The following is a 25,335-nucleotide window of genomic DNA, read 5'->3' as shown; positions in this document are numbered from 1 at the left end:
ATCTCGGGTAATAATGAGTTTGAGTACAGAGAGGAAATTAAGAACCTGGTGGCATGGTGCGAAGACAATAACCTATCCTTCAATGTCAGCAAGACTAAGGAATTGGTTGTTGACTTCAGAAGGAGTAGCGGACCGCAAGACGCAATTTACATCGGTGGTGCGCAAGTGGAACAGGTCAAAAACTTTAAGTTCTTCGGGGTCAATATCACAAATGACCTGACTTGGTCCAACCAAGCAGAGTTCACTGCCAAGAAGGCCCACCAGCGCCTTTACTTCCTGAGAAAACTAAAGAAATTTGGCCTGTCTCCTAAAACCCTCACTAATTTTTATAGATGCACCGTAGAAAGCATTCTTCTAGGGTGCATCACAACCTGGTGTGGAAGTTGTCCTGTCCAAGACCGAAAGAAGCTGCAGAAGATCGTGAACACGGCGCAGCACATCACACAAACCAATCTTCCGTCCGTCAACTCACTTTACACCGCACGCTGTCGGAGCAGTGCTGCCAGGATAATCAAGGACACGACCCACCCAGCCAACACACTTTTCGTCCCTCTTCCCTCCAGGAAAAGGCTCAGGAGCTTAAAGACTCGCACGGCCAGATTTGGGAACAACTTCTTTCCAACTGTGGTAAGACTGCTGAACGGATCCTGACCCAGATCTGGGCCGTATCTCCAAATATCCGGATCTGCCTCTCGGTTTTTTTGCACTACCTTACTTTCCATTTTTCTATTTTCTATTTATGATTTATAATTTAAATTTTTAGTATTTACTCATTTTTACTATTTTAATATTTTTAATATTTAATATTTGCAATCCAGGGAACGGGAAGCGCAGAATCAAATATCGCTGTGATGATTGTACGTTCTAGTATCAATTGTTTGGCAACAATAAAGTATAAAGTATAAAATTCCTTAATGATTCTGTCTCTATCAGTACCCCAGACAGGGCATTCCAAGTGCCTAGCACTCTGTGTAAAAAAAACTTGCCCCTCACATATCCTTTTTACTAACCCTCCTGCACCCCCCTCCCCATCTCACCTTAAATACAATGGTGTGCAGAAGATGTACTACACGTCAAACCTTGAGTAGATAGGCTACAGTAGCAGACGACTACACTGGGTTCCACTCCTGTACCTAATAGAGGCCTCTGGGTGCATATACACTTTGATAATAAATTACACTTTAACTTGTTGAATTATGTGAGTGGGGGAAAACTGGACAGCCAGTCCTATTCAGAAACATCAACTCCTCACCATAGATGCTGCCTGACCCATGAGTTCCTCCAGCATTCCGTATGTGTTGCTCTGGATTTTCAGCATCTGCACAATCTCTTCTGTTTATAAATTGGAAAGCCAACCTATTGTAGTGGTTAGTGTGAAACTATTGCAACTTGGGGCATTGGAGTTAGCAGTTCAGTCCCAGCATCCTCTGTAAGGAGTTTGTACATCCTCCCCGTGAAATGCATGGGTTTCCTCCGGGTGATGCTGTTTCCTACCGCAGTCCAAAGACGCGAAAATCTGCAGATGCTGGAAAGCCCAAACAACACAAACAAAATGCTGAAGGAACTCAGCAGGTCAGGCAGTATCTATGGAAATGAATAAACAGCGATGTTTCAGGCCGAGCCCCTTCTTCAGGACTGGAAAGGAAGGGGAGAAGTCAGTGTAAGAAGGTGAAGGGAGAAGAGGAAGAAGTACAAGGTGAAGAGCTGGTTAATAGGTTAAATTGATCATTGTAAATTTTCCCATGATTAGGCCTGGATTAAATTGGGGATTACTGGGTGGTGCTGATCGAAGCACCGGAGGGCCCATTCATCGCTGTCTCAATAAACAAACACCATTGACGGAATTGTCTCTGTCGGTTTTCTTCAGTTATATACCCGCTGCCTGCACTTAGGAACTAACCCAAAATCTGGATCGAATCAGTGCCACTAAACTACATAAACTATAAAGCGCTACTTACACTTTGAGAGCTATCAGATTTTAATCCAAGTAATCCAGGCGAGAAGATTACTTGGTGTTTTATATTGAGTTATCCAAACTGAAAACTACCACATAAACTAGCAGACTGATAAATGTGTAAAATTCCTCTCTGAAAGGAAAAAGAATGCAGCACAAATCTTCTCCTGGATTGGGGCGACATTATTCGTCATTTTCACAGTGAGGTAGCTGGCATGGCATAATGCCTTTTCACATGTTACAACTAAACTGCAGGCTTCAGATTACAGAAATTATTTAATCTGCCTCTGTAACACATCATAATCACAAGCCGGATGGCTTGCAACACTCCGATAAATGTTACTTCCTTCCACCCGCCTTCCAACAAGCCCAGAATCCAGAACAGGTCAGGAAGGAGCAACATAGAAAATGCTGGAGGAGTTCAGTTGGGGAGGAGAGCATCTCTGGAGGTTCCTGACCTGTTGGGTTCCTCCAGTTTTTGTATGCGATGCGCCGGATTCTAGCATCCGTAGTCTCCTCTGACCCCAAGTCAGGAAGGATGTCCAGAGAGAGAGACAAGTCAGAGGCCCTTAGTTAGAAATGGGGAACAACCACAAGTTTTTTCCAGCAATGGCAGTCTTATCTCAACAAGCTAGTCAAAATAAGAAACTCGAAGCCTGAAAGCATGTATCACCAGGTTCAAGAAACAACTATTGAACGGAGGTCACACACCATCTACGAAGAGGAATGAACAGCCACTGTTTCAGGCCGAGACTCTTTTTCACAACTTTGTCTTGAACTGATTTGTCTTGAATTGACTGTTTATTACCCTCCAAGATTCTGCCTGACCTGTAGAATACCTCCAGCATTTGCAAAATCTGTTGTGTTTCCATTGAACTGATCTCTTGCACAACAAAATGAAATCTCTCAATCTACAGATCTGTGCAAAAGTCTTAGGCACACTGACATATGGGGTACCCAAGACCTCTGCATGGTACTGTAGTAATTTTATGTATTACACTGTACTGCTGCCACAAAAAAAAACAAATTTCATGACATATGTGAGTGATGATAAAACCTGATTCTGATCTGGGTCTCTACTGTGGACTGAGACTGGGAAGGGGGCAGGGAGAGGGGAATCATAAAACCATAGAATATAGGAGCAGAATTAGGCCACTTGGCCCATCAAAGCCTGCTTCGTCATTTCATAATAGGTGATCCATTTTTCCCTCAGCCCCAATCTCCTGCCTTTTCCTGTATCCCAAACGCAGTTTGTGGGAATGAATTCCAGCGTTTCACTACCTCTGGCCAGAGAAATTCCTCCTCACCTCCATTTTAAGGACATCACTTTATTCTGATCCCAGACTCTCCTACCAATGGAAACATCCTCTCCACATCCACTCTATCCAAGCCTTTCAATAGCAATGAGATCCTACCACCCCCAATGCTTTGAGTACAGGCTCAGAGACATCAAACACTCTTCACGTTACATCTTTCATTCCCGGAATCACTCTTGTGAACCTTCTCTGGACCCTCTCCAGAGTTGGCCCATCCTTCCTTAGATACGAGACCCATCATGTAAGGCCATATAAATACTTCCTTGCTTTTATGTTCGAGGCCTCTCGAAAGGAGTACTCATTTACTACAGCACCACTCAATACTTTATCTTCGCTCAAAGCCACAAGGAGAGGAGAAGAATACAGAAGCCTGTGGAATAAGCTTCCTCACTACCCTAACTTGTTGAAACTTCTCAGAAGATAACTCATGAACAATTTCAAGTTCCTGGGTGTCACCATCTCAGGGTGTCACCTGGTCAAAACAGATCAATGCAGTTACAAAGAGGGAAAGGCAGCAGCTATATTTCATTAGGAGTCTTGAGAAAATTTGGTTTGTCACCTAAACACTCGAAAGCTTCTAACTAACTGCATCACCAGCTGGAGGTGGGGGGGGGCGGGGGCTACTGCACATGATTGAAATAGGCTGTAGAGTTGTGAACTCAGTCAGCTCTATCATGGGCACTAGCCTCCATAGATTCTAGGACATCTTCAAGGAGCGATGCCTCGGAAAAGCGATATTCGTCATTGCACTGCTGCTGCAAAGACAAGATTTCATGACATATGCTGGTGACATTAAACCTGATTCTGATTCATGATAAGCAAAAAGGGTGAGCAAGGAACAATTATATTTGTATTCACCATCCGTGTCAAACCACTCCATCTTCTCAGCAAACATTATATTTTTCACAAACCAAATTGACCCCTTTTCAGACAGGGATGTACAAGGCATCAACTGACATTCACAGCTAATGATAAAAATCAAAAGCTAATTTCGCTTTTAACATGTGGTGATTCAGACTTTTTGGGCATAATTTTAACATGACTGGTGGTAAGTATCGGGGGGATGTTAGAGTAACAAATACAAAATGCTGAAGACACTCAACAGGTCAAGCAGCATCTATGGAAGGGAATAAACGGTCAACGTTTTGGACCGGGACCCATTATTTACTCCCCTCCACAGATGCTGCCTGGCCTGCTGAGTTCCTCCAGCAAGTTGTGTGCGTTGCTCTGCATTTTCAGTATCTATAAAATCTCTTGTGTTTATGGGGATGTCAAAGGTAGTTTTTTTTTAGCATAATAAGTGCACAGAGGGCACTGCTGGGTGGTAGCAGAGGCGGATACTTCACGGATGTTTAACAGACTCTTAGATATGTATTTAGATTAAAGAAAAAATATATTTTTATTTTATTTAGAGATACAGTGCAGAACAGGTTGGTCCAGTCCAATGAGCCACACCACCCAGCAACCCCCCTATTTAATGCTTGCCTAATCATAGGACAACTTACGATGACTAATTAACCTACTGAACTGTACGTCTTTGGACTGTGGGAGGAAACCAGAGCACCTGGGAGGAAATCCACGTAGTTCACGGGCAGAGCATATAAAATCCTTACAGACTACACTGAAATGAACTGAGACTGTGCGTGGTCTGCAGCTATCGGGCTCCTGAATCAGCTGTGACTGGTTTTATGTTTGTAGACTCACTTTTATGAACTTCAGTTCTGAATGTTATTTGCTTATTTTTATTGCTTGCACTATTTGTTTTTTTCCCCTGCACACTGGGTACTTGACAGTCTTCTGTTTTTTTTAAATAAGCTGTATTAGGTTTCTTTGTTTAGTGGCTACCTGTAAGGAGACAAATCTCAAGGTTGTTAAGAGCATTATCGCCATCATTATGTGTTGTGACATATGACGTGGGTGATCATGGTTTTTTCTACAGTGAAGGTTTGCCGTTACCTTCTGGGCAGCGTCTTTACAAGATGGGTGACCCCAGCCATTATCAATACTCTTCAGAGATTGTCCGTCTGGTGTCAGTGGTCACATAACCAGGACTTGTGATCTGCACCAGCTGCTCAAATGACCATCCACCACCTGCTCCCATGGCTTCATGTGACCCCATTCGAGGGGCTAAGTAGGTGCCACACCTTGCCCAAGGGTGACCTGCAAGTCACTGGAGGGTAGGAATGCCTTACACCACCTTTGTTGAGACATATCTCCACCCTGCCACCCAGTATGTATATAGTATGCATATTTTGATAAAATGTGTACGTTGATCTTCAAACCAGAATTGAACTCCAAACTCCAGAACGACCCCAACTGTGGCGAGCTATGAGAGACAGAAGGGTAGGTTAAAAATCAACACAATATCCCTGGGCTGAAGGGCCTGTAATCAGAATCAGGTTTAATATCACCAGTATATGTCATGAAATTTGTTATCTTTGTGGCATCAGTACAATGGAATATATAATAATAGAGAAAAAAAACCTCCGATAGTCAAAGGCTTTTTTCCTAGGGCTGAAATGGCTATCACGAGAGGGAACAGTTTTAAGGTGCTTGGAAGTGGGTACAGAGGAGATGTCAGGGGTAAGTTTTTTTATGCAGAGAGTGGTGAGTGTGCAATGGGCTGCTGGCGATGGTGGTGGAGGCGGATACAATAGGGTTTTTTAAGAGACTCCTGGATAGGTACACGGAGCTTAGAAAAATAGAGGGCTATGGGTAACCCTAGGTACTTTCTAAGGTGGGGACATGTTCGGCACAGCTTCAGGGCTGAAGGGCCCGTATTGTGCTGTAGGTTTTCAATGTTTCTATGTTTCTAAAACTGTGAATAACAGTAAATAAAACAAATAAGTTAAATTAAATAAATAGAGCAAAAGGAGAGAAAAAAAAGGCAAGCTGGTGTTCATGGGTTCAATGTCCATTCAGAAATCAGGTGACAGTGAGGAAGAAGCTGTTCCTGAATCGTTGAGTGTGTGCCTTTCTATGTCACCTGTTCTACATTCTAATAATAAGCAGCCAGGTTGAAATCCTTGGCTGTCTCGACCACAATACTGGGACAGATTGGTGAGAAACTTCCCCTGCTTCCATTTCATAAGTTCTTATCTCCAGTACCCATTTGCCATATTTCAGCAAAAGCCCATCAAAACGTCTCTGCCAGATTAAACCTGACTTGCCCAGTCCCTCGCTGCAACTGTGATCATATCCACAATTGCACCTTTGGGTTGCATCACAGCACTTTATAGATGGTAAAAGTCTCTGCTGTTGAAGAGGAATGTGGGCAAAAGGAAGAGCTAATGTGATCAGGGTCAATCCCATCAATTCCAAGTCCAGTGACACAGTGGATTCATTTTGACTTGGGCTGTGTAATGGACAGTGTGTTTACTGGGGCACTCAGCATGCTTTGTGAATAATTGTGCAGAGTTTATCCCGGTTACCTGCTCAGCAGTCACTTTGCTACCTCCTGTACCTAATATAGTGGTTCTGAGTGTATGTTCATGATCTTCTGCTGCTGCAGCTTATGCACTTCAAGGTTCAACTTGTTGTGCATTCAGAGATGCTCTTTTGCACACCACTGTTGTAACGTGTAACCACAGTGGTGTGAGTTACTGTCACCTTCCTGTCAGCTTGAACCAGTCTGGACATTCTTCTCTACCCTCTCTCATTACCAAAACATTTTTGCCCTCAGAACTGCCACTCACTGGATGTTTTGTTTGGTTTTTGCACCACTCTCTGTAAACTTAAACAACAAATTTCACGAAATATGCCAGCAATATTAAACCGGATTCTGATCCTGAACTCTACAGACTGTTGAGCTTGAAAATCCCAGGAGATCAGTAGTTTCTAAGACACTCAAACCACCCAATCTGGCACCAGTAATCACTCCAAGGTCATTCAACAGGACATGTCCACTCTAACTGTCAAAACATGGAGGAATCTTCACGAATTCCCACAACCCTACTATTTCAGTCTCTGAGGCTGGCGTGAGAACATCCTTCAGGAGGATGAATCCATAGGAAGTATCCAGCCCATATGGTGTGTACCGGGCCAAGTACTGATACGCTAAACCAACTGGCTGGAGTGATCACTGATTTCTTCAACCTCTCACTTCAGCAGTCTGAAATACCCACCTGCATCAGACTGGCTTTAATTATACACTGGTGCCCAAGAGGAACCTGGTGAGCTGCCTCAACTACTATTATCCAGTAGCCATTACATGCACAGTGATGAAGTGTTTTCAGAGGTTAGTGATGAAAGATATCAACTCCTGCCTGAGGAGTGACTTAGATCCATTCCAATTTGCCTTCCAGAGCAACAGGTCCACAGTACGATGTGATTTAATTGGTTCTTCACTCAACCCTGAAACATCTGGACAACAGAGATGCATATATCAGGATGATCTTTATTGACCAGCTCAGCATTCAATACCATCATCCCCTCAAAACCAATCAATAAGCTTCAAGACCTTGGCCTCAATACCTCCTGGTGCGATTAGATCCTCAATTTCCTCACATGCAACCCCGGATTGGATTGGCAACAATATCTCCTCCATGATCTTCATCAGCACAGGTGCACCACAGTGCTGTGTGCTTAGCCCCCTCCTCTGTACACTTTACACTTTTGACTGTGAGGCTAAGCACAGCTCCAATGCCATATTCAAGTTTGCTGATGACACCATTATCATTGGTCAAATCAAAGGTGGTAATGCATCAGTACATAGGAGGGAGAACGAAAATCTGGCTGAAGGGTGTCCCAATAAACTCTCACTCAACAGCAACACAAACAGAGAGCTGATTACTGACTATAGGAGGAGGAAACTGGAGGTCCATGAGCTAGTGCTCATCAGGGGATCAGAGGTGAAGAGGGTCAGTAACATATCAGAGGATCTATCCTAGGCCAGCGCGTAACTGCAATTTCAAAAAAGGCAGGGGAGAACTTCTACTTTCTCAGACCATAAGATATAGGAGCAGAATTAGGCCATTTAGCCCATCGAGACTTCTCACCATTTCAACATGGCTGATCCAGTTTTCCTCTCCTGCCTTCTCCCTGTATCACTTCATGCCCTGACCAATCAAGAATCTGTCAACCTCTGCCTTAAATATTAATAAAAACTTGGCCTCCACAGCTGCCTGTGGCAAAAAATTCCAGAGATTCACTACTCAAAGGCTAAAGAAATTCCTCCTCATCTCTGTTCTAAAGGACACCACTCCATTCTAAAGCTGTGTCCTCTGGCCTTAGCCTCTCCCACCACAGGAAACATCCTGTCCACATCCACTCTATCAAGGCCTTTCACCATTTGATAGGTTGCAATGAGGTCACCCCTCATTCTGCAGAATTCTAGTGAATACAGGCCCAAAGCCATCAAACACTCCTCATATGACAAGCCTTTCAATCCTGGAATCATTTTCCTGAAGCTCCTTTGAACCCTCTCTAGTTTCAGCACATCTTTTCTAAGATAAGGGGCCCAAAACTGCTCACAATTCTCCAAATGAGGTCTCACCAGTGCGTTATATAGTCTCAAAACTACATCCTTGCTTTTATATTCTAGTCCTCTCGAAATGAATGCTAACATCGCATTTGCCCTTCCTCACCACAGACTCAAAGTGCAAATTAACCTTTAGGGAGTCCTGCACAAGGATTCCCAAGTCCCTTTGCACCTCAGTTTTTTTGTATTCTCTCTTCATTTACAAAATAGTCAACCTTTTCATATCTTCTACCAAAATGCATGACCATACACTTCCTGACACTATATTCCATCTGCCATTTCTTTGCCCATTCTCCTAATCTATCTAAGTCCTTCTATAGTCTCTCTACTTCCTCAAAGCTACCTGCTGATTCACCTATCTTCATATTGTCTACAAACGTTGCAACAAAGCCATCAATTCCATCATCCAAATCATTGTAAAATGGATCGGTCCCAACACAGACCTCTGTGGAACACCACTAGTCTCTGGCAACCAGTCAAGTAAAGGCTCCCTTTATTCCCACTCCTTGCCTTCTTTCAATCAGCCACTGTATTATCCATGCTAGAATCATTCCAGTAATACCATGAGCTTGTAGCTTGATAAGCAGCCTCATGTGTGGCACCTTGTCAAAGGCCTTCTGAAAATCCAAGTACAGAACATTATCTCTTTTGGCTATCTGCTTGTTATTTCTTCAAAGAATTCCAACAGATCTGTCAGGCAAGATTTTCCCTTGAGGAAACCATGTGGACCATGTTTGTGAAGATCCAGCCCGTCCTCTAAAGCTTTGAGAAACTTCTATTAGTGCATGGTGGAGAGTAGATTGACTGGTTGCATCACAGCCTGGTATGTACCCAACAATGCCCTCGAACAGAAAATCCTACAAAAAGTAGTGGATAGTCAGCCCATCATAGGTGAAGCCCTCCCCACCATTGAGCACATCTGCTAGGAGCAGTAGCACAGGAAAGCAGGATTCATTATCTAGGACCCCTAACACCCAGGTCATGCCCTCTTCTTGCTGCTGCCAATAGAAAGGAGGTACAGGAGTCTCAGGCATCACATCACCAGGTTCAGGAACAGTTATTACCCTTCACCAGGGTGAACTGATTCTACAAGCTATGGACTCACCTTTCAGGACTTTACAACTCATGTTCTCAATATTTATTATGGACTTGCTATTATTACTATAATTTTCTTTTTTTTTAAATTGTATTTGCACAATTAGTTGTCTTTTGCAGATTGGTTGTTTGGCTGTCTGTTTGTCTGCAGCTTTTCATTGATTCTATTGAGTTTCTTTGCTTTTATTGTGAATACCCACAAGAAAATGAATCTCAGGGTAGTATATGATGACATATATAGTCCTATGCACAAATCTTAGGCACATATACTGTATATAACTAGGGTGTTTAAGACTTTTGCACAGTACCGTAGTAATTTTATATATTGCACTGTACTGCTGCAAAAAAAACCCTAAATTTCATGACATATGAGAGTGATGATAAACCTGAATCTGATCTGGGTCTCTATTGTGGACTGAGAGTGGGAAGGGGGCAGTGAGAGGGGAATCATGGTTGGGGAAAAGGGAAGTGGGGAGTGAAGCAACAGAGAGACATTCTGTAATGATCAATAAACCAATTGTTTAGATTCAAATAACCTTGTCTGGTGTCTCAGGACTGGGTGTATTTGCACCCACACTACACCCTACCCCAACACTCCTTCTCTACCACCTGTCCCACACCCCTCCCGCATCGCACCACCCTTGCCATTCCCAACATCCTTTGCTCTTGTCAGATTTATAAGCTTGGTCTCCATTTCACGTTGACAAATACAGTACCGTGCAAAAGTCTTAGGCACACCAGCAATATATATGAGTGCCTAAGACTTTTGCACAGGACTGCATGTACTTTGATAATAAATTTTTTTTGAACATTGAACACTTAGATCACATTTCTTCCCCATTCTGATATTTGGCCTGAACCTCTTGACCATGTCCATAAGACCATAAGTTATAGAAACTGAATTAGGCCATTTGGCCCATCAAGTCTGCATGTTTTCATACACTGAGATGTTGCCATGTGATTGGCTGATTAAATACTTGCAGTAACAAGCAGGTGTACCTAATAAAGTTGCCATTGAGTAGACTCAATGTAGCCAGTATCAGCCACATTCATGGTAAAGATTGGGAGAACTTTAAATTAATTTAAGTTAGTTTCAAAACCATTGGTGTCCTGTTCTCCCAGTTTAATATTTAATTTAAGAACTGAACTTTAAACTGGTGGAACAGGGCACAAGTGGTTTGTAAATTGTAAGCTAATTTTAAATATAAAGAAAGTCTACAGATGTTGGAATTCCAAAGCAACACACTCACGATGCTGAGGTCAGGCAGCATCTATGGAAATGAAAAACAGTCGATGTTTCAGCATGAGACCCTTCATCGGGACAGGAAAGGAAGGGGAGAAGTCAGAGTAAGGAGATGGGTGGAGGGGAGGAAGAAGTACAAGGTGGCAGGTGAGAGTTGAAACCGGGAGATGGGCCGGTAGACAAAATGGTGCAAGGCCAAAATTAGGTAGATTGTAACATCTACAGCCCATCTTACCACACTCGGGAAACTTTCAATAGATTTATAACAGTGGGATAGAATCAGTCCGTGAGTCTATTCCCACTGATGCAGACCTGCTCAGTCTTTCCAGAATGTCTCTTACCATTTTAAAATTCCAAAGTCTGCTGTTCTTAAAATCTACTTTACAAAAGAGAACAGCTCCTCCTTATTTCTAACCCTTCATTTTCCTGCATTGCTCTTACATGCCCCCGGGTACACATCATTTCATCAGTCCTGTGTGTTGAGGGAAAAGCAGTAACAGAATGCAGAATAAAGAATTACAATTACAGAGAAAGTGCAGTGCAGGCACATAGTAAGATGCAAAGTTACAACGGGGTAGATTGTAGGGTCAAGAGTTCATCTTATTGTACAAGAGGCCTGTTCAATAGTCTTATAACAGAGGGGTAGTAACTGTCCTTCAGCCTCCTGTTATGTGCTTTCAGGCTTTTGTACACTCAGTGTCCACTTTACCAGGAACCTCCTGTACCTACTGAAGTGGCCACTGAGTGTATGTTCGTGGTCTTCTGCTGGAGCCTATCCACTTCAAGGTTCGATGTGTTGTGTGTTCAGAGATGCTCTTCCACACACCACTGATGCAACATATGGCTGTTTGAGTTACAGCTTAACCCAGTCTGGCCATTCTCCTCTGACCTCTCTCATTAACAAGGTATTTTCACGTACAAAACTGCTATTCAATTGATCTTTTTGCTTTTCTCTGTAAACTCTAGAGACTGCTGTACATGAAATTCCCAAAAGATCAGCAGTTTCTGAGCTTCACAAACCACCTTGTCTGGCACCAACAATCTGTCAAAGTCACTTAGGTCACATTTCTTCCCCATTCTCATGTTTGGTCCGGCCAACAACTGAACCTCTTGACCATGTCTGCATGCTTTTATCGACTGAGTTGCTGCCACATGATTGACTGATTAGATATTTGTATTAATGAGCAGATGTATACGTGTACCTAACGAAATGGCCAGAGTCTAGCTTCTGCCCAAGCAAAGTGTTGTTGGGGGCGGGGGGGGGGGGGAAAGGAATGGGGTAGTAGAAGAAATGTTCTGGAAGGGTGGAGTTTTTAATTTTATTGGCCACTTTTCCGAGATAGCAAGAACTGTAGAACGAGGCCACGAAAGAGAGACTGGTTTCTGTGATGTGTTGCGCTATATGTCCTGACACAAGTCCATGGAAGGGAGGCTGGATTTTCAAGATCAGACCAAAATTCCTTTGTTTTTGTTATAAGCAACATGATAAAAAGACTGTGCTCTGCAGAAAGCTATGTCACGTTCACAGGAATGTTAATAATTATAAAATAAAAAGTTCATTTCCTAAGAATGAGTTCTGCACACCAGCAAAACCATATAAAGGTTTAATATACTTGAGATACTGAGAGAAGGTTGCTTATCCCTGGCCACTGCAGACCATGTATCCTGGGGTTTGTTTTATTCCCTCTCACACACATCATCACTCTGGGGCAAAAGATCAACTACTTTTTAGGGAGGGATCCTTCTCCTCTGGTGAAGCAGCTTGTCCTGTTCATTCAGGGGCAGCTCACTCACCTTTGGTCCCCACCGAACACTCAGCTCTCTTCTGTGGCTCCAGGTAGCTGTTTGCATGTGACAGTGGCCACACCCCGGTACACCACTTCGACAGGCAGGTTAAACCAGGTAAGGATAGCCGGCAGCCTCATATCCCGGTGAGATAGGGACATGCCTGTTTTGGCATGCGAAGTCGGCTCTGGTGGACTGGGTGGGTGGGATCTACAGTGAGATCCAGTGAGGAAGGCAGTTCTGCAACACTCTGTGGAGAATGAACAACATGACAAGGAACAAAAGACGTCAAAGTCATCCACTGCAACCAAGGAAGACCCCAGTTTGTGACACTAGTTCATAGCACTGAACCTGGATTTCCCAGGTCAAGAGAGTGGAACTGCCCTAGTATAATGGCTTTTCCACTTTAAAATCTCCCCAGTACAGGTTTCCTGTTATTGTTGAACATGATGGACAACCACACAACATGTGGAGAGAATGTACGTATTCCAGAAAGGCTTGCATTTGTATAGTATTGTAAACAAACCTTTAGGAACATCCCGAAAGACTTCACAACTCTGAACTGCTTTTGAGTCTCTCGTCACAGTAGAGCAAACTCAAACCTCAGTGATGTCCAGCACAGTGACATGAGTCAAACTTGAAGGCAGCCACTTCACAGAGTGAGCAGTTTGTTTATTTATTGAGGTACAGTGTGGAATAGGCCCTTCTGGACCAGTGAGCCACACCATCCAACAACCCACTGATCTAACCCTAGCCTAATCACAGGACCAATTAACCGGTACACCTTTGGACTGTGGGAGGATACCCACACACACACGGACAGGAACATACAAACCTACCTTCAGAAGACACCAGAAATAAAGTCCAAACTCTGATGCCCTGAGTTGAAAGAGGCAGGTTTTAGGGCGCCACGGTGGTGTAGCGGTTAGCGTAGCTCTAATACAGCGCCAGCAACCAGGGTTCAATTCCCGCTGCTGTCTGTAATGATCTTGTATGTTCTCCCCGTGATCGTGTGAGTTTTCTCTGAGTGCTCCCACACCCCACAGACATACCGATTATAAGTTGATTGGTCACATGGGTTTATTTGGGCAGAAGTATGTTTGAGGACACCCACGTGGTCACCAGGAAGAATGTACAAACCTCTTACTGAGGGTGTCCAAACTGAACTCTGAACTCCGGCACCTCCAGCTAGAATAACGTCGCACTAACCACTACACTACCATAGCAAATCTCATTAACAACATTGAATTGCCTCATCATCCCTCAATTAAGGGTTCCCAACCTGGGGTCCATGGACACCTTGCTCAATGATATTGGTCCATGGCAAAGAAGTGGTTGGGAACCCCTGTTAATGCCCTCGGAATGTCCAAAAACACTGGCTATGAATTGCTTTCATAGCAATGCCACCTCTCCAACCATAGTTTACATGAAGCCTCACAACAGCAGCTGGTCAAACTGTTCTGCTGAGGAAGAACCACTGGGCAAGTCGACAGGAAACAACTTTCTCAAAATCTCTGTTTAAAATCAAGTTCAAGTTTATCATCATCTGACTGTTTGTATATACAAGCAAACATTAAAAACTTTCCTCCAGATTGTGGTGCACCCACAAGACATCACACACAGAATGCAAAATAACATTACCATAGAATAAGTTAATAAAATATAATTCAAAATGCATATAGTGTGCAGCACAGATAAACAGTAAACAGCTCTTTGTCCTAGTGATGAGTGCTCAGTGGTGGCAGGGTATTTATAAGTCTCACAGCCTGAGGGAAGAATCTGTCACCCAGTCTGGCAGTCCTAGTCCTGATGCTCCTGTACCTCCTTCCTGATGGTAATGGATCAAAGAGATTGTGAGATGGATGGTAGTGGGTCAAAGAGATTGTGAGATGGGTGGTAGTGGGTAACGAGATTGTGGGTTGGGTGGTAGTGAGTCAAAGAGCTTGTGTGATGGGTGGTAGTGGGCAAAGAGATTGTGGGATGGGTGGTAGTGGGTAAAGAGATTGTGGGATGGATGGTAGTGGGTAAAGAGATTGTGAGATGGATGGTAGTGGGTAAAGAGATTGTGGGATGGGTGGTAGTGGGTAAAGAGATTGTGGGATGGGTGGTAGTGGGCAAAGAGATTGTGGGATGGGTGGTAGTGGGTAAAGAGATTGTGGGATGGATGGTAGTGGGTCAAAGAGATTGTGGGATGGGTGGTAGTGGGTAAAGAGATTGTGGGATGGGTGGTTGTGGGTAAAGAGATTGTGTGATGGGTGGTAGTGGGCAAAGAGATTGTGGGATGGGTGGTAGTGGGTAAAGAGATTGTGGGATGGGTGGTAGTGGGTAAAGAGATTGTGAGTTGGATGGTAGTGGGTAAAGAGATTGTGGGATGGGTGGTAGTGGGTAAAGAGATTGTGAGATGGGTGGTAGTTCTCAGCAATGCTTCAGGCCCTTCGTCTGCAACACTGTCAGTAAATGTCATAGACAGAGGGGAGGGAGACCCCGGTGATCCACTCGGTAGTTTTTTACCATCAGTCGGTGGTAATGCAACCAGACAGAATAGTACTGTACAGTACAGAACCTTTGACATACAATGTTGTGCCCACCTTTTAACCTACTCCAAGATCAATCTAACCCTTCCCTCCCTCCCACATAGCCCTCCATTTTTCTTTCATCTATATGCCTGTCTAAGAGTCTTTTAAAGACTCTGTACTATTCTATGTTCTAAATGTCCTTAGTGTAAGAGTCTTTTAAATGTCCTTAGCGTACCTGTCTCTACCACCACCCCTGGCCTTGAACTGCTGCTACTAAGTTAACAAATTTCACATCACATGCCGGTGATAATAAACCTGATTCTGATTCTGAGCATGTTCCACTCACACACCACTCTCTGTGTTTTCAGCAATTGGATCAAAGGGATAAACAAATGGATAATACCATCTGGTATGGAGGGGGGCTACTGCACAGGATCAGAAAAAGCTGCAGAAAGTTGTAAACCCAGTCAGCTCCATTATGAACACTAGCCTCCCCAGCACTGAGGACACCTTAAAAAGTGATGCCTCAAAAAGGCAGCATCCATCATTAGGGGCCCCATCACTCAGGACATGCCTTGTTCTCATTGCTATTATCCAAAAGAAGGTACAGGAGCCTGAAGACACACACTCAATGTTTCAAAAACAGCTTCTTCCCTTCGGCCATCTGATTTGTGAATGGACACTGAACCCATGAATACTACCTCAGCAGGTTTTTGTGCTGGATCTACCACCAGGCTCACAATTAGACCCAGCATGCACAGTGATGCCAAGACAGAGGCCCAGCATCCTGCGTCGAGTGACTCTGTTCCCAGGGCCTTTCCACCATCTCCTCGTACAAGCAGGCATACACACCACTTGCCCAGATCAGTGCGGCTCTAATAATCATCAAGGAGCACATCATTACCGACAGAGCAACCTGCTTGTTTAATTCCCCACCAACCTTTCTTTAAATTCACCCTCTCCACCAACAGGACGTGTCACCTACATTGTGTTTTCACCAGCCCTCCTGCAGCACCTCCGAAAGCCAACATCAGCAGGAACATCACCACTTGCAGTTTCCCCTCTGACTTCCAACCACATCTACACTCAATGGCAACTTTATTAGGTACCTCTGGTACCAAATAAAGCTGCCAGTAAAGTTTGTGTTTACAGCTTTCTTCTGCTCTAGCGCATCCACCTCAAAGTTCGATGTGTTGTGTATTCAGAGATGCTCTTCTGCACACCACAGTTCTAACACGTGGTTACTTGAATTACTGTCACCCTCCTGTCCGTCTTGTCATTCTCCTCGGCCGCTCAATGGATGCTTTTTGGTTTTCTCTGTAAACTCTAGACTCTATTGTGTGTGAAAATCCCAAGAGATCAGCAGTTTCTGAGATACACAAACCACCCCATCTGGCACCAATAATCATTGCACAATTAAAGTCACTCAGACTCTGCATGGTTTTATGCATTGAGTTGCTGCCACATGGTTGGTTGGCAAGACATTTGCATTAACAAGCAGGTGTACAGCTGACAAGAGTGGCCACTGAGTGCATTTCTCAATGGGTCTAAATTCTGGCCATTGAGAGACCCAAACTATAAATGCTGGCTTTCTTAGTAATGCCAGGATCTTATAATTGGAATAGTTTGCAAGAACTGACGGTGCAATACACACAACAGGTCAATAAGCATCTGAGAAGGAGAGATAAGCTGAAAGACCTGGGTGGGTCTGCCATGCTAGCAGTTTGTTCACAAGTCCAAGGAGAGATTTTCTGAAGGCGATTTGACTGCCTGTACAATGTTTTCTTCAAACCTTCAGTGAGACATGACACCTTGTCGAGGAGATCCAACCAAAATTGTCAACATCAGAATCAATCAGCAAATGTCATGAAATCTGTTAACTCTGCAGCAGCTGCACAATGCAATACATGATAATATAGAGAAGAAATAAATAAGTCAATTCCAGTGAGTGAGTGTGTGTGTATGTGTGTATATATGTGTGTGTGTATGTGTGTGTGCGTGTGCGTGTGCGTGTGCGTGTGCGTGTGCGTGTGCGTGTGCGTGTGTGTGTGTGTGTGTGTATATATAAAATAGTTAAATTAAAAATAGTCGTGCAAAAAGAGAATTTTTTTTAAAGTAAGGTAGAGTTCATGGCTTCAATACTCATTTAGAAATCTGATGGCAGAGAGGAAGAAGCTGTTCCTGAATCACTGAGTGTGTGGGCTTCTGTACCTCCTCCCTGATGGTAGTATTGAGAAGAGGGTACGTCCTGCATGAAGGGTCCTTAATGATGCATGCCGTCTTCTGAGGCATTGCTCCTTAAACATGCCTTGGATACTACTGAGGCTCGTACCCATGATGGAGCTGACTCATTTTACAAGTTTCTATAGCTTCTTTCAATCCTGAACAGAACCCTCTCCCTGCTCCCGTACCAGATGGTGCTGCAGCCAGTCAGAATGCTCTGCACAGTACATCTGTGGAAGTTTTCAAGTGTTTTGGGTGACAAACCAAATCTCCTCAAACCCTTGATGAAATAAAGCTGCTGTCTTACCTTCTTTGCAATGCAGAAGATAATCTTCAAACTAATAGCCTTGCATCATATTAAATGAATTATATGCAGTTCCACCAGTCATTTTAGTTTCAGTTTGGCATATTTATAGAGCCATGGAGTGCTACAGAAACAGGCCCTTCAGCCCATTTAGTCTGAGCCAAATGATTATTCTTCCTCATCCCATCAACTTGCCCCTGGACTGGAGCCCTCCATTCCCCTCCCATCCATTACTCATGAAAATTTCTCTTAAATGTTACCTTCGAACCACACCCACCACTTCCACTGGCAGCCCATCCTGCACACTCACCAGCAGGGGTCCTCAACCTGGGGTCAAAATACCCCTCGGTTCATGGTGGGGGTCTGCAGCATAAAAAGATTCATGGAAACCCCTGCTCTGGGTGAATGTTCCCCATAAGCATGTCACCTTCTACCCTTAATCTATGACTTTTAGTTCTAGTCTCACCCAACATCAGTGGAAAAAGCCTACTTGTATATACCCTATCTATACCCCTCATAGTTTGGAATACCTATCTATACCACTCATAATTTTATATATCTACCTATACTCATAATTTTGCATATTTTTGCTTGCGCAATGGGTGGGGGGGAGGGTGAGTTTCAGGGTTTCAATGTTTCTGTTAGGGCATATTCTGGAGTTAGATAACATAGCAAAATATTACCTTCCACAACCAATCTTTAGACCTGAATGTGGATTGTACTTTAAATTTAAAATATAGCCCTGGACAATAATTGCTAGAGCTGTGAACAGCAGTTAATTGAAAAACCAGACAATGCTAATAAACATTTTGGGTGTCTGGGGTGTGGGTGCGAAGAAGGTGGTATGAAAGTTATATGTAATTCAAAGGAAGCATTGTAGATACATTGTTACTTTAGAATTATCCTTTGATCTTTTAGCATATAAAATGCCATGTAATATTGCCTGCTGTTTGTTTTGTTGAATAAAACACTTCTATATACACTAACTTCAGCATCTCTCCGGTGACTTTGTTCACATTACTACAATTTCTATCATTCATTCTAGGGGTTTCTTGTTTCGTGGATGTCTGTGAAGAGTACGAATTTCAGACTGTATACTGAATACATTCTCTGATATTGTGAACCTTTGAACCCTCATAATTTTGTTTACCTTTGCCTATATTTCTGACTTTACCTCAGTTTCATTACGATTAAACTCCATCGCAAGATGAAAAGAAAGTTCTGGAAAATTATAATAGGTTTTGCAAAAACTTACTGTTCCCAACCCACTCACCCTACCTCACAGAGAACAAAGTAGAGCTCTTTCTTCTCACTTCACCGTCATCAATACTTTTCGATTCAGAGCTGATTGTTTTTTTTCTTTTGTTTTAAGCAAGAAACCCCAAAAGAGCACCTCTAAGGTTTTACTTGGGGGAAAAATTTTTTTCCACTGATAAAACTCAACCTCAGCATTAAATTTTGATTGTGCAGAATCTTCTCTCTCTCATGCTCCTTTAAGAATTCATGAAGCCACTTGCAAGATGCTCTTTTTAGCGGCTGATCAATTCCTTTAGTTCCATGCGATGTGCAGGTCAGGGAAGCAAACTGGAAGATGGTAAATTTTAACAGAGGTGTGTGTGTGTGTGTGTGTGTGTGTGTGTATCTGTATATATGTTGCTATGATTTACCTTGCATAAACATCAAACATAATTTGACTTAACTCTTAACTGAAGTATTTCCTTAAATAAATACCATTTATTGCGATTCCCCCCACCCTTTTGCACTACCTGTTTAACCTATTTAACTGTAATTCACAGGTTTCAATTGTACTGCTGCTGCATAGCAACAAATTTCACAACACACACCGATGATGTTAAACCAGATTCTGATTCTGAAATAAAACACACCAGAATTGAACTCAAAATATTATCAGAATCAGATTTAATATCACTGGCATATGTCATTAGATTTGTTATTGAGAAGCTCCAAGTATACAGTTTGGAGCTTGATGTTTTTAAGATAACTATTTTTGGAATATAGCGAAAAATGTTCCTGAAGAGGCACGGAGAAATTGTAGGTAAAACTCCAAACGTTGTTTCACCAGCACTTCAGACAGGCTTGGAGAATTACCTCCTTCGGATGAGTGGATGGACAAGCTGGGTTTCGCATATTTCCTTTCTAGTTCCAACAGGTAGCGATGTTGTTGTCAAATATTCCACATTGACATCACATAAAATACAAGTGAATGGTATTCCAAATAATCTGTCGATCTTAACCCCTTGACAGAAAGAAATAACTGTGATAACTGCTACAAGGTTACTTCATATTAAAGTGAATGGGTACAACTAGTTTGGTGTCGGCTTCAAAACTCATTTCATCAAAAAAATAGTAAGCACTATCAAAGTGACAATTGGAAAGACAGATCACAGCTCTGCCACCCAAGCATTTTCATTTCCTGTCCTCTGCTACTAAAGCAGCCAGCAATAATCACAGACCCCACCCACCCTGGACATGGCCTCTTCTCCCCCCTCTCATCGGGCAGAAGATACAAATTGCTGAAAGCACATCTCACCAGGCTCAAGGATAGCTTTTTTTCCTGCCCGTCACACCACTGGCATTTAGGGCAGCAATGAAGGTCCTCCATTTCTGACCATGCTGTTGCACACAGATATAGAATGATTCACAAGACCATAAGATATAGGAGCAGAATTAGGCCATTTGGCCCATCGAGTCTACTCCAACATTTCAACATGGCACCAGGGGATGGGGGGAGAGGGCAGGAGGGAGGGAGAGAGGCCTCTGACAGCCGTGCCCTGTCTCGATTTATATATCACATGTAAGTCAGTAGTTTCATATTTATTCGACATTGTTAAATGCACTGTGTGATAATATGATCTGTATAAACAGTTTGCAAGCCAAGCTTTTCACTGTGTCTTGATACATCTGACAATAATAAACCCATTACAAAAGTAACCTAGAATCTTGAGTAGCTGGCAGATTAAAACAGCCCTTGTGCCTAGGCACATCTCTCTTCCTTCCATAACTTTAGCACAGCCCAAACTTGGCTGCTGTCATCCTTATACATCCCAACCCATCAATATCTCTTTTTCAGCACAAAGACACTTTAGCATCCAATGTCAAAAGTATCTCCATGCAGTTAAAGTTCTTGTGCCCACCATACCCTCCAAAAGCTCAAACTCCAGTTTGTTATCTTTTGCGCGCAGGGTGAACGCCCAAGTTGGTGCGGACTTCCATTGGTTCTGTTATTGAGTATGCCCGCAAGAAAATGAATCCTGGGGCTGTATATGGCGACATACATGTACTTAGACAATAAATTAGCTTTGAAATTTGAACTCTATTTTCTCCGATAATGAAGTTCCTCTCTTCAATCCAGAACTTTCTACACCGGCTCCCGGAAACCCTTTATCAGCCTCGCCATCTTCATAATCGACCAAATATTTGGTCCCCTCTCATTCTTGAACCAACCGGCAAAACCTTAATCACTAACGTTGAGCAGCATTTTGACCACTTAGATTATTTTGAACTGAAGTTGACTTTATTTTTTTGTTCTAGTTGTGTCCTTTCCTGTAAAAATTGTGTATAATTCATAATTTTTTTTCTTGCAAATGCAGCTTATACAAAACTGTGTGATGCTGCTTCAGGTTTTTGATTACACCTGGGTATACTTGTGCCTTTGACAATAAACTCGATTTTAACTTTGTACAACACACACCAAATGCTGGAAGAACTCACGTGCCACTGACCTCACGCTCTTGCCATTTTGTTAGTTTTTTGTGCAGGAGGAGGGGGATTTGGGGGTTGACGTTGTTGTATCTCTTGCGAGGGGAGGGGGGCTTGAGGGCCAATATTCTCGTTGCGTTTTGTGCAGGGGAGGGGGATTTGGGGCCAATGTTGTTGTATTTCTTGCGAAGGGAGGGGATTTGAGGGCCAATATTCTCGTTGTGTTTTATACAGGGGCAAGGGCACTTGGGGGTCGACATTCATGTTGCCATTCTTTTTTGTGCAGGGGATTGAGTTTACTGTTTCTCTTTGAACTGACTTCCATGGTTTTCTTTGTTCTGTGGCTATCTGGAGAAGAAAAACATACATTTCCTGTAATTCACAGGTTTTTTTTCTGTTAGTATGTATTACATCGTACTGCTGTCACAAACATAAGTGATATGCTGGTGATATTAAATCCAATTCTGATTCTCATCCTTGACGGTAGCTATAAAAGATTTCTGAACTGTCTTCAGCTTATACCTGCTTCATAATGACATGGAGGTTGTTGCAAAGTTACAACAGACCCAGTCTCAAAGCACTCCAGACTACTCAAAAGATTCTGCAGAAACTGGAAATTCAGAGCAACACACACAAAATGCTGGAGGAACTCAGCAGGCCAGGCAGCATCTAATGAGAGGAATAAACAGTTGATGTTTCAGGCTGAGACCTTTCATCAGGATAGGAAAAGAAGGGGGAAGTAGGTGGAGAGCAGCGTGTACAAGCCAGAAGGTGATAGGTGAAACCTTTGCCATCTGATTTCTGAAAGGACATTGAACCCATAAACACTGCCTTTTTTATTTTTTTTTACTACTTAATTAAGTATTCAATAACTTACTATAATTCTGTAGCAAATACATCAAATTTCATGACATATGCTGGTGATATTGAACCTGACTCTGATCACTGGAGGAAAATAAACAGTTGACTTTTCAGGCCCAGAACCTTCATCAGAGTCCTGAAAAAGCAGGGGTTCCCGGACAGGGGTCCATGGCATAAAAAAAAGGTTAGGAATGCCTGTAAGAGTCTCGGCCTGAAATGTCAACTGTTGATTCCCCTCCATTGGTACCCTGCCTGATTTGCTCTAGATTTATGCATGTGTGTGCACCTGTAGTATCAGTGCGTTTAGTCTGTGGTAAAGAAGACAAATGCAATGTTGGCATTTATTTCAAGGGGAATAAAATATAAAAGCAATAAAATACTGCTGAGACTTTATAAGACACCAGTCAGGCCACACTTGGAGTACTGTCAACAATTTTGGGCCCAATATCTCAGAAAAGATATGTTACCAACAGAGTCCAGAGGAGGTTCATGAGAATGATTCCGAGAATGAAGAATTTAACACACGAGGAGCGTTTGGCAACTTTGGGCCTGTACTTACAGGAATTTAGAAGAATGCCAGGGGTGGGGGTGGTGGGGGGGAAATCTCATTCAAGCCTACAGAAGGTTGAAAGGACTAGATACGTTGGATGTGGTAAGGATGTTTCCTTTTCTGGGGGTATCCAGAACTAAAAAGTTCAGTCTCAAAATTGAAGACCAACCTTTTAGAACAGAGGTAAGAAGAGGTAAGAGAACAGAGGTAATGCTGAGCTCGTTGACTTCATTAACTTTGCCTCCAACTTTCACCCTGCCCTCAAGTTTACCTGGTCCATTTCCGACACCTCCCTCCCCTTTCTAGATCTTTCTGTCTCTATCTCTGGAGACAGCTTATCTACTGAAGTCTACTATAAGCCTACTGACTCTCACAGCTATCTGGACTAATCCTCTTCTCACCCTGTCTCTTGCAAAAATGCAAAAATGCCATCCCCTTCTCGCAATTCCTCTGTCTCCGCCACATCTGCTCTCAGGATGAAGCCTTTCATTCCAGGATGAAGGAGATGTCCTCCTTTTTTAAAGAAAGGGGCTTCCCTTCCTCCACTATCAACTCTGCTCTCAAATGCATCTCCCCCATTTCACGCACATCTGCTCTCACTCCATCCTCCTGCCACTCCACTAGGAAAAGGGTTCCCCTTGTCCTCACCTACCACCCCACCAGCCTCCGGGTCCAACATATAATTCTCTGTAACTTCTGCCACCTCCAACGGGATCCTACCACTAAGCACATCTTTCCCTCCCCCACTTTCTCTGCTTTCCGCAGGGATCGCTCCCTACACGATGCCCTTGTCCATTCATCTCCCCCATCCCGCCCCACCGATCTCCCTCCTAGCACTTATCCTTGTAAGTGGAACAAGTGCTACACATGCCCTTACACTTCCTTCCTCACTACCATTCAGGGCCCCAGACAGTCCTTCCAGGTGAGGTGACACTTCACCTGTGAGTTGGCTGGGGTGATATACTGCGTCCGGTGCTCCCGATGCGGTCTTCTATATATTGGCGAGACCCGACGCAAACTGGGAGATCGTTTCGCTGAACACCTACGCTCTGTCTGCCAGAGAAAGCAGGATCTCCCAGTGGCCACACATTTTAATTCCACATCCCATTCCCATTCTGATATGTCTATTCACGGCCTCCTCTACTGTAAAGATGAAGCTTCACTCAGGTTGGAGAAACAATACCTTATATTCCGTCTGGGTAGTCTCCAACCTGATGGCATGAACATTGACTTCTCAAACTTCCACTAATGCCCCATCTCCCCCTCGTACCCCATCCGTTATTTATGTATTTATATACACACATTCTTTTTCTCTCTCTACTTTTTCTCCCTCTGTCCTTCTCACTACACCCCTTGCCCATCCTCTGGGTTTCCCCCCTCCCCCTTTTCTTTCTCCCTAAGCCTCCTGTCCTCTCATATCCCTTTTGCCAATCAACTGTCCAGCTCTTGGCTCCATCCCTCCCCCTCCTGTCTTCTCCTATCATATCGGATCTCCACCTCCCACTTTCAAATCCCTTACTAGCTCTTCCTTCAGTTAGTCCTGATGAAGGGTCTCGGCCCAAAACGTCGACTCTACCTCTTCCTAGAGATGCTGCCTGGCCTGCTGTGTTCACCAGCAACTTTATGTGTGTTGCTTGAAATTCCAGCATCTGCAGATTTCCTCGTGTTAGAGGTAAGGAGGAGTTTTTTTTAGTCAGATAGTAGTGATCTGTGGAATGCTCTGCCACAGACAGTGGTGGAGACCAAGTCCATGGTTATATTTAAGGTGGAAGTTGATATTTTCCTGATCAGTCAGGGCATCAAAGGATATGGTGAGAAGGCAGGTGTGTGGGGTTGAGTGGGATCTGGGATCAGCCATGATGGAATGGTAGAGCAGAGTCAATGGACCGAATGGCTTAATTTTGCTCCTATCTCTTATGGTCTTCTATAGATATATAGAGAGATATATATAGATAGATATATAGAGAGAGCAAGAGCAAGAGCGAGAAAGAGAGAGAGGAGAAAAAAAGTAAGTAAATAAATAAATAAATAAATAAATAAATTAGGATGAGGAAGGAAGAAGAACACCTGCTATTATCACAGTATTCCTGTACAGTAGAAAGCAAATAAAACTACAGATGCTGGAATCTGAACAAAAACTGAGGAAAGATCAGTTCCGAGGAAAGGTTCCTGTCCCAAAACATTGACTGCTTTCTCTCCACAGATGCGACTTGACTTTATTTATTTATTGAGATACAGCACGGAACAGCCACACTGCCCAGCAATCCGATGCCAGCACCAGCCTAAGCA

The 25,335-nt window shown here is 43.3% G+C and overlaps 1 protein-coding gene across 6 annotated transcripts in view; it reads right to left on the bottom strand.

Moving 5' to 3' along the window:
• hic2 (hypermethylated in cancer 2) overlaps positions 1–25,335 on the bottom strand; it is a 322,552-nt gene that overhangs the window by 192,605 nt on the left and 104,612 nt on the right. For 2 of the 6 annotated variants that reach the window (XM_063074148.1, XM_063074149.1), the window contains exon 2: positions 12,882–13,122. The exons of the other annotated variants lie outside the window; for them this stretch is intronic. The gene's annotated coding sequence lies outside the window, so the exon portion shown is untranslated. The remainder of the gene's footprint in view (positions 1–12,881; positions 13,123–25,335) is intronic. 6 annotated transcript variants of the gene reach the window in all.

The sequence above is a fragment of the Mobula hypostoma genome, chromosome 21 (genome assembly GCF_963921235.1).
Source record: "Mobula hypostoma chromosome 21, sMobHyp1.1, whole genome shotgun sequence".
NCBI classification, from domain to species: domain Eukaryota; kingdom Metazoa; phylum Chordata; class Chondrichthyes; order Myliobatiformes; family Myliobatidae; genus Mobula; species Mobula hypostoma.
The sequence above is the reverse complement of the archived record's forward strand: the minus strand, read 5'-3'. Positions and strand labels throughout refer to the sequence as shown.